A 10,000-nucleotide genomic window follows, 5' to 3' on the forward strand; every position below is an offset into this window, starting at 1 on the left:
GTAAGCCTCCTCATTCTCTGACGTGGGATGCTGTAGACGATGAGAGTGGGCCTGTCGCTTTTTCTCAGCCAGCCTGAACATCTCCTCCATCAGCCAGGGTCTCTGAGGAGGTCTGGACCGTGTGCCCAAAACTGCCATTGCAGTTACATGAGCCACAGCCCTAAACCTTTCCCATTTCCCCTCGACATCCAGAGGAGTGGGGGATGATGCCAACCCCAGCTGCAAGCGATGCTGAAATTCTCGACTGCAACTTTCATTAGCTAGCCTAGACCAGGTACAATGGGTTTTAAAAGGGCACAAAAATCTAGCAGCCTCTTACCGTTGTTATTGAGCAGGTCTGGCCCATGTCTTCCAATCACTCCTGACCAGGTGCTAGCATCCTGACTAACTCGGTATTGAAATCACCCAACATGATGATTCTGTCCCAAGGGGCCACTTTAGCCAACACCTGTGACAGGAGGTCCTAGAAGGCATCTGACTCATCGGCCTTTCCCGCATCCCTCCACGGATGTTCATCTTCGGTGGGGGCATAAGTAACCATGACCACCACTCCTCGCCTCTGGTTGATGGGAAGGCGAACCCAAAGTAACCTGGGGCTCACAGCTTCCCACACCTCACCGCCACGCTCCCACGCTGCCTTCATTCTTTTGTTCAGAAAAAGAGCCACTCCCTGTTGTTTGGCAGTCTCCTGCCCAGAGTTGAGGACAGTCCACCCCTCATAGTGTCAAGAGACAGAGCCGGTCCACCAGACCTCCTGAACACCACAGAGATCCAGGCGGTACCGGTCCAGCTCCCGACAGAGGAGTGGCAGCCTCTTCTCCGCTGTGAGTGTTCGAACATTCCACGTGGCGGCGGCTTGTTGTTTCTGGAGGAACCCCGAGGGCAGAGCCAGTAGACTGAATCCTCACCCTTGGGACAAACACACACTCTCTCATTCTCACACACACACACACACACACTCACACTCACTCACACACTATCACTCACTCACTCACACACACACACAAACACACACAGGAAACCCCCTCATCATCTCCAGTTGTTCTTTCACCTGAGCGGATCAGAATTGTTCTACTTCCTGTTATAATTACAGACTCTTGTCTTGTACTCGTGTCGGCACAGGTCCGGTTAACCGTAACCATTTATTAAACCAACCACTGCTGGATATTCCCTACTCAAACATTCCTGAACATAATAAGATCCTGCAGGATAAAGTGGAGTTATTCTTGTTTAATTCCTGTTGGATATTGTGTAATCTTTGTCTGGAAGAGTTTTCCTGAAGAGACATTTTCTCCCACTGATCATCTTTATAGTTATATTGGGAAGTTCATGGCCCCGTCCTGTTTTATTGTGCCACTGCTTTGGCGGTCAATGGAGGAAAATGCTTTGTTGTCTGCAGAACAGCGGGATCAACGAACTGTTGAAGTTAAACCAGCCAAACGTTGAATCCCAGAAACTCCGACACAAGCGTCTTACAGCTGCAGCTCTTGAAAATTCCTTCATTTCCACACCACTGCCGCTCATTAGACCCAAACTAAACTGTGAACACTCACAGGGGATCAGTGTGTGTCTGACTGAGTGTGTGAGTGTGTGTGTGAGTGTGTGTGTGTGTGTCTGACTGAGTGTGAGTGAGTGTGTAAGTGTGTGAGTGAGTGTGTGAGTGATTGAGTGTGAGAATGTGTGTGTGTGTGTGTGTGTGTGTGTGTGTGTGTGTGTGTGTGTGTGTTAGTGTGTGTATGTGTCAATTTAAATGCAGTCTTCTCTAGCATACTTGATATTGTTGCCCCACTTCAATTAAAGAAATAAGCCCTGCACCATGGTACAATGATCACACTCATGCTCTCAATAGAGCTGCTCGGAAAATGGAGCGCATGTGGAAAAATACTAAACTAGAAGTATTTTGTTGTGCATGGAAGGATAGTGTCTGAAGCTACAGACAGGCACTAAAAGCTGCCAGGTCAGCATATTTGAGTAAACTCATAGAAAATAACCACAACAATCCTAGATGTTTATTCAGTACTGTGGCTAAATTGGACAGATGAAATTGAAATAATCAGAAATAAAATTAGAATTATGCAATCGTCTGTCATAGCACCTCAGAAAACAGTGTCTAATAATTTTCCTCACAAGCAACTTCAATCCTTCGCTATCATAGGTCATGAAGAGCTAACAAAACTTATCGAAACATCAAAAGCCACAACATGTTTGTTAGATCCTATACCAACTAAGCTCTTAAAAGAGGTATCTCCTGTAATCTCAGAACCTCTTCTTAATATCATTAACTCCTCGTTATGCTTAGGACATGTCCCAAGAAACTTTAAAATGGCAGTTATCAAACCGCTTATTAAGAAACTTGATCCTGGAGAACTGGCTAATTATAGACCGATTTCAAATCTCCCGTTTATGTAAAAAATACTAGAAAAGGTAGTATCCACCCAAATATGTTCATTTCTACAGAGAAATAGTATATATGAAGAATTTCAGTCAGGATTTAGGCCTCATCACAGTACAGAGACTGTACTTATCAGAGTTACACATGACTCTTATCATCTGATCGCGGCTGCATTTCTCTTCTAGTCCTTTTAGATCTTAGTGCTGCATTCGACACGATAGATCACGACATTCTCTTGAATAGGCTGGAGAATTATGTTGCATTTGTGGAGTTGCATTAGCATGGTTTAGGTCATATTTAGCAGAACACTACGTCTATGTAAATGAGGAATTGTCAAACCAAACAAAAGTAAAGTATGGAGTGCCACAGGGATCAGTTTTAGGGCCTCTGCTTTTCTCCATGTATATGCTTCCCCTAGGAGATATTATCAGGAATCGTGGAATAAGTTTCCACTGCTATGCTGATGATACACAACTTTATATTTCTTCAAAACCTGATGAGATTTCACATTTCTCAAAATTATCAGTGTATCAATGAAATAAAAGATTGGATGCCCAGAAATTTCCTTCTACTCAATTCTGACAAAACAGAGGTTCTAATTATTGGACCATAAACCTCGAAAAATAAGCCGCTAAAATATAATTTGACTCTGGATGGATGTTCTGTTACATCATCTTCAACAGTGAATAATTAGGTGTTATATTTGATACCAATCTGTCCTTTGAAAATCACATTACCAATGTTTGTAGAACAGCATTCTTACACCTCAGAAATATTGCTCAATTACGGCACATGCTCTCTGTTGCTGATGCTGAAACACTAATTCATGCGTTCATGACCTCAAGACTAGATTATTGTAATGCATTACTGGGAGGATGTCCAGCAAGATCAATAAATAAACTTCAATTGGTTCAAAATGCAGCAGCCAGAGTGCTGACGAGAACCAAGAAATATGATCATTTTATGATCATTTTATCATCGTTACATTGGCTACCTGTTAAATTCCGTATTAATTATAATATTCTGTAACTACATACAAAGCTTTGAATGGTCTCCGCAGTACTTAAGTGATCTTCTGTCACGCTATATTCCATCACGTTCATTACGATCACAAAATTCTGGCCTGTTAATTGTTCCTAGAATATCAAAATCCACTAAAGAAGGAAGATACATTTCCTGATTGGCTCCTAAACTATGGAATAGTCTCCCAAACACTGTTCGAGATGCAGACACACTCTCTCAGTTTAAGTCTAGACTAAAGACTCTATTTAGCCAGGCATACACCTAATTTATCCTCCAACCCACAATTAGGCTGCTTTAGTTGGGTCTGCCGGAACCAGAAACCAGAAACATTGAGCATGATCTCTAACTCTGCAATAAATTTAATGGCATCTACGCTTACCCTACCCTATGCTTATTTCCCTGTCTCAACCTCGGGACTCCTATCCTGAGGTCACCAGAACCGGCTGTATACAGTGTTAGTGTGTGTGTGTGTGTGTGTGCGTGTATACAGTGTTAGTGTGTGCGTGTGTGTATACAGTGTTAGTGTATACAGTCTGTGTGTGTATACAGTGTTAGTGTGTGCGTGTGTATACAGTCTGTGTGTATACAGTGTTAGTGTATGTGTGTGTATACAGTGTTAGTGTATGTGTGTGTATACAGTGTCAGTGTGTGCATGTGTGTATACAGTGTCAGTGTGTGCATGTGTGTATACAGTGTCAGTGTGTGCGTGTGTATACAGTGTTAGTGTATGCAGTGTTTGTGTGCGCGTGTGTATACAGTGTTAGAGTGTGCGTATGTATACAGTGTTAGTGTATACAGTGTGTGTGTATAGTGTTAGTGTGTGCATGTGTATACAGTGTGTGTGTATACAGTGTTAATGTGTGTGTGTACACAGTGTTAGTGTGTGCTTGTGTTTATACAGTGTTAGTGTGTGCGCGTGTGTATACAGTGTCAGTGTGTGCGCTTGTGTATACAGTGTCAGTGTGTGCGCTTGTGTATACAGTGTCAGTGTGTGTGCTTGTGTATACAGTGTTAGTGTATACAGTGTTAGTGTGTGCGCTTGTGTATACAGTGTCAGTGTGTGCGCTTGTGTATACAGTGTTAGTGTATACAGTGTCAGTGTGTGCGCTTGTGTATACAGTGTTAGTGTATACAGTGTCAGTGTGTGCGCTTGTGTATACAGTGTTCGTGTATACAGTGTCAGTGTGTGCGCTTGTGTATACAGTGTTAGTGTATACAGTGTCAGTGTGTGCGCTTGTGTATACAGTGTCAGTGTGTGCGCATGTGTGTACAAAGTTAGTGTATACAGTGTTAGTGTGTGCTTGTGTATACAGTGTTAGTGTATACAGTGTTAGTGTGTGCTTGTGTTTATACAGTGTTAGTGTATACAGTGTCAGTGTGTGCGCTTGTGTATACAGTGTTAGTGTATACAGTGTCAGTGTGTGCTTGTGTTTATACAGTGTTAGTGTATACAGTGTCAGTGTGTGCGCTTGTGTATACAGTGTTAGTGTATACAGTGTTAGTGTGTGCTTGTGTTTATACAGTGTTCGTGTATACAGTGTCAGTGTGTGCGCTTGTGTATACAGTGTTAGTGTATACAGTGTCAGTGTGTGCGCTTGTGTATACAGTGTCAGTGTGTGCGCTTGTGTGTACAATGTTAGTGTATACAGTGTTAGTGTGTGCTTGTGTATACAGTGTTAGTGTATACAGTGTTAGTGTGTGCTTGTGTTTATACAGTGTTAGTGTATACAGTGTCAGTGTGTGCGCTTGTGTATACAGTGTCAGTGTGTGCGCTTGTGTATACAGTGTTAGTGTATACAGTGTTAGAGTGTGTATACAGTGTGTGTGTATACAGTGTGTGTGTATACAGTGTGTGTGTATACAGTCTGTGTGCGTGTGTGTATACAGTGTTAGTGTATACAGTGTTAGTGTATACAGTGTTAGTGTGTATACAGTGTTAGTGTGTATACAGTGTTAGTGTGTATACAGTGTTAGTGTATACAGTGTGTGTATATACAGTGTTAGTGTGTGCGTGTGTATACAGTCTGTGTGTGTATACAATGTTAGTGTGTGCGTGTGTATACAGTCTGTGTGTATACAGTGTTAGTGTGTGTGTGTGTGTGTGTGTGTGTGTATACAGTGTTAGTGTGTGCGTGTGTATACAGTGTTAGTGTATACAGTGTTAGTGTGTGCGTGTGTATACAGTGTTAGTGTATACAGTGTTAGTGTGCGTGTGTATACAGTGTGTGTGTATACAGTCTGTGTGTGTGTGTGTGTGTGTGTATACAGTGTTAGTGTGTGCGTGTGTATACAGTGTTAGTGTATACAGTGTTAGTGTGTGCGTGTGTATACAGTCTGTGTGTGTGTGTGTGTATACAGTGTTAGTGTGTGCGTGTGTATACAGTGTTAGTGTGTGCGTGTGTATACAGTGTTAGTGTGTGCGTGTGTATACAGTGTTAGTGTATACAGTGTTAGAGTGTGCGTGTGTATACAGTGTTAGTGTATACAGTGTGTGTGTATACAGTGTTAGTGTGTGCGTGTGTATACAGTGTGTGTGTATACAGTCTGTGTGTGCGTGTGTATACAGTGTGTGTGTATACAGTCTCTGTGTGTGTGTGTGTATATACAGTGTTAGTGTGTGCGTGTGTATACAGTCTGTGTGTATACAGTGTTAGTGTGTGTGTGTGTGTGTATACAGTGTTAGTGTGTGCGGGTGTATACAGTGTTAGTGTGTGCGTGTGTATACAGTCTGTGTGTATACAGTGTTAGTGTGTGTGTGTGTGTATACAGTGTTAGTGTGTGTGTGTGTGTGTATACAGTGTTAGTGTGTGTGTGTGTGTATACAGTGTTAGTGTGTGTGTGTGTGTGTATACAGTGTTAGTGTGTGTGTGTGTGTGTATACAGTGTTAGTGTGTGCGGGTGTATACAGTGTTAGTGTGTGTGTGTGTGTATACAGTGTTAGTGTGTGCGGGTGTATACAGTGTTAGTGTGTGTGTGTGTATACAGTGTTAGTGTATACAGTGTTAGTGTGTGTGTGTGTGTGTGTGTGCGTGTGTATACAGTGTTAGTGTGTGTGTGTGTGTATACAGTGTTAGTGTATACAGTGTTAGTGTGTGCGTGTGTATACAGTGCAGGGGAATGCCTCTGTGTCTGAGGGATGCAGAAGGGGACGATCTGCTTCTGTTGAGAAACCTTGGGATAAAAGAGTATAAAATACAAGTCAGCCCTCCCTTTCTGGGTCCCACTCACGGCACAGATTAACTCCTGTGTAATGACCGGGTCCTTCTTGCAAGAATAAATCATTTAAAAGACTGTTTGAATCAGAGTGTCTCTTACGCAGTGATAATGGCTGGTTAATAATTTTTTACAACAACACAAACAGACATCCTTCAGTCATTCTTAAAGCAGCACAGCTGTGTGTGTGTGTGTGTGTGTGTGTGTGTGTGTGTGTGTGTGTGTCACTCAAATCATTATTATAAGTGTTCACACAAACACACAAACTCTTGATATCAGGAAATGTGTTTCCTTTGCAATATTTTAATGACAAAAATGTTCTCCAGAAGTGAGCCAAACATGTCATGAAAGGTAAAACTGATTAAAAAATGATGGATATTGATACCGAAAGCCTGGTTACATAAATGTGTTTTCTAAAATTTTGGTCTCAACTTTTTCAGTCAGTTGCATATAAAGTTAGATCGGTGTAAATGAAACTAACTTGAGTTGACATTCTATGTTGCCATGGAAAATCAGCTGAACAAGTTTAGGGACACAAGAAATGTCTGTACATCGTTGAAGTCAATCGCTACATTTGTTCATTAGAATCGAAGCATTGTGTTCTTTTGATAAGCAAATATCTCACAATTAACAATTATATGTAGCTTCTGTAGTTTTTTTTTGTATTTCTGAACAATGAAAACATATATACATTAACTGAACAAGGTACATTTGTTCACAGTATTAATGCACTGGCAGATGAAAGGTTAAACCTGAAGGGCAGCATTTGCATATTCACACATGTGAATCAAACTAAGCAACACAACATTCACTGATTCAAGATGTTCTAATGGGATGGATGAGACTGGTGGCTTCTACACAGTTTGTCAATGCGTGGTTTCATTTTAGTGAGAGCCAGGCGCATGTCACTTTCGACCTCCAGACGGGCCCGGTGCTTGGACTGAAGTACTTTCAGTGCTGAAAATCCAGCTTCACACAAGTAGGTTGTGGCAAATGGTAAAAGACACTTTATTTCCTTCTCAGACAAAACAGGGTAGTCCTTTCTCACAGCTTTGGATAAACGCATCTGCCAATTGCATAAATGTAAATCTGACACATCAACACTTTCCTTTAGAACATCATTTTGTTTCTTTATTCTTTTTGTATGTGAGGGACTGTTGTCCACGAGTTTGAGACTTGTTTGCATTCCTTGTTTTGGTCTTTTGACTGGTCTGAATTAAAGCTGCACTATGTAAAAAACATTTGTTGGAAATGAACAAAATGTCATTAATGCACATGTTTTTGCCTTACCCTGATTCACTACGGTACGCCTACAACAGAGATCTTTATTTAAAGCTGTCGGGACGGATTAGGTATGAAATAGCAGGCATACGTCATTCGTCCTTGCGTGTTTCCATCATGTCTGTAAGCTCAGGAAGATGGTGCGGCTGTGGCGCGAGTGTTGGAGAAGCAGGAAGCGAGTGCAACAGGTTTCCAGCAGCGGCGTGAAATCGCTCCTCATGGTTTTTAACTGTTTGGAGACGTTGTTTACCTGCTGTAATGCGTGGGAATATTTTCTGTCCTGCTTTAATGGATCAAATGTGTACCGATCGCAATGTCATTCTTACATGTTTACTAATATTAATGACTTCAGAGTATTTTATAACAGTGTCGCAGCTTCAAGATTCCCAAAGATTGTATCTGTAAGTATGTGTGTGCTGCTGCTTTCTTAGGCTTTTTATTTCATCATTATTATTAAATTCTCGTTTTGCGTTTTTTATATTGCCGTTATTGTTCTCCATCTGTCACTCACTGGACATTGTGTCGATTGTAGTGACACTAGAGGACACACTAGGGGCTTCTTTCGAGAGCCTCGGCTACCTCCGAATATGAGAAAAAGCCAATGAAAAATTAGAGAACAGAATTTGCATATGATGGAGCAGACTCAGGCGTGGTTGTGATGTGGAGCAGACTCAGGCGTGGTTGTGACATGGCGTGGAGCAGACTCAGGCCTGGTTGTGACATGGCGTGGAGCAGACTCGGGCGTGGTTGTGACATGGCGTGGAGCAGACTCAGGCGTGGTTGTGACGTGGCGTGGAGCAGACTCGGGCGTGGTTGTGACATGGCGTGGAGCAGACTCAGGCGTGGTTGTGACGTGGAGTGGAGCAGACTCAGGCGTGGTTGTGACGTGGCATGGATCAGACTCGGGCGTGGTTGTGACGTGGCATGGATCAGACTCGGGCGTGGTTGTGACGTGGCGTGGAGCAGACACAGGCGTGGTTGTGATGTGGCGTGGATCAGACTCGGGCGTGGTTGTGACATGGCGTGGAGCAGACTCAGGCGTGGTTGTGACGTGGAGTGGAGCAGACTCAGGCCTGGTTGTGACGTGGCGTGGAGCAGACTCAGGCCTGGTTGTGACGTGGCGTGGAGCAGACTCAGGCGTGGTTGTGACGTGGCGTGGAGCAGACTCGGGCGTGGTTGTGACGTGGCGTGGAGCAGACACGGGCGTGGTTGTGACCTGGCGTGGAGCAGACTCAGGCGTGGTTGTGACCTGGCGTGGAGCAGACTCAGGCGTGGTTGTGACGTGGCGTGGAGCAGACTCGGGCCTGGTTGTGACGTGGCGTGGAGCAGACTCAGGCGTGGTTGTGACGTGGCGTGGAGCAGACTCAGGCGTGGTTGTGACGTGGCGTGGAGCAGACTCAGGCGTGGTTGTGACGTGGCGTGGAGCAGACTCAGGCGTGGTTGTGACGTGGCGTGGAGCAGACTCAGGCGTGGTTGTGACGTGGCATGGATCAGACTCGGGCGTGGTTGTGACCTGGCGTGGAGCAGACTCAGGCGTGGTTGTGACCTGGCGTGGAGCAGACTCAGGCGTGGTTGTGGCGTGGCGCAGACTCAGGCGTGGTTGTGATGTGGCGTGGAGCAGACTCAGGCGTGGTTGTGATGTGGTGTGGAGCAGACTCAGGCGTGGTTGTGATGTGGAGCAGACTCGGGCGTGGTTGTGACATGGCGTGCAGCAGACTCAGGCGTGGTTGTGATGTGGAGCAGACTCGGGCGTGGTTGTGACGTGGCGTGCAGCAGACTTGGATGTGGCCGGGACGTGACATGGAGCAGACTCATGCGTGTTTGTGACTTGAAATGGAGCAGACTCAGGCGTGGACGTGGCATGACATGGAGCAGACTGGGGTGTGGTTGTGACATGACGTGGAGCGGACTCGGGCGTGGTTGTGACATGACGTGGAGCGGACTCTGGCGTGGACGTGGCATGACATGGAGCAGACTCTGGCTTGGCTGTGACATGGGATGGAGCAGACTTGGGCGTGGCTCTGACATGGCGTGGAGCAGACTTGGGCGTGGGAGGCTTGGAAACCGGGTTCAGGGTAGGAAGAGGAGGAT

The 10,000-nt window shown here is 44.6% G+C and overlaps 1 protein-coding gene across 1 annotated transcript in view; it reads left to right on the forward strand.

Annotated features, from left to right (window-relative positions):
* Nucleotides 1-10,000, forward strand: part of LOC127663146 (macrophage mannose receptor 1-like) — a 26,524-nt gene that overhangs the window by 12,747 nt on the left and 3,777 nt on the right. The gene's annotated exons all lie outside the window — the stretch shown is intronic.

The sequence above is a fragment of the Xyrauchen texanus genome, chromosome 23 (assembly GCF_025860055.1).
Source record: "Xyrauchen texanus isolate HMW12.3.18 chromosome 23, RBS_HiC_50CHRs, whole genome shotgun sequence".
Classification (NCBI taxonomy): domain Eukaryota; kingdom Metazoa; phylum Chordata; class Actinopteri; order Cypriniformes; family Catostomidae; genus Xyrauchen; species Xyrauchen texanus.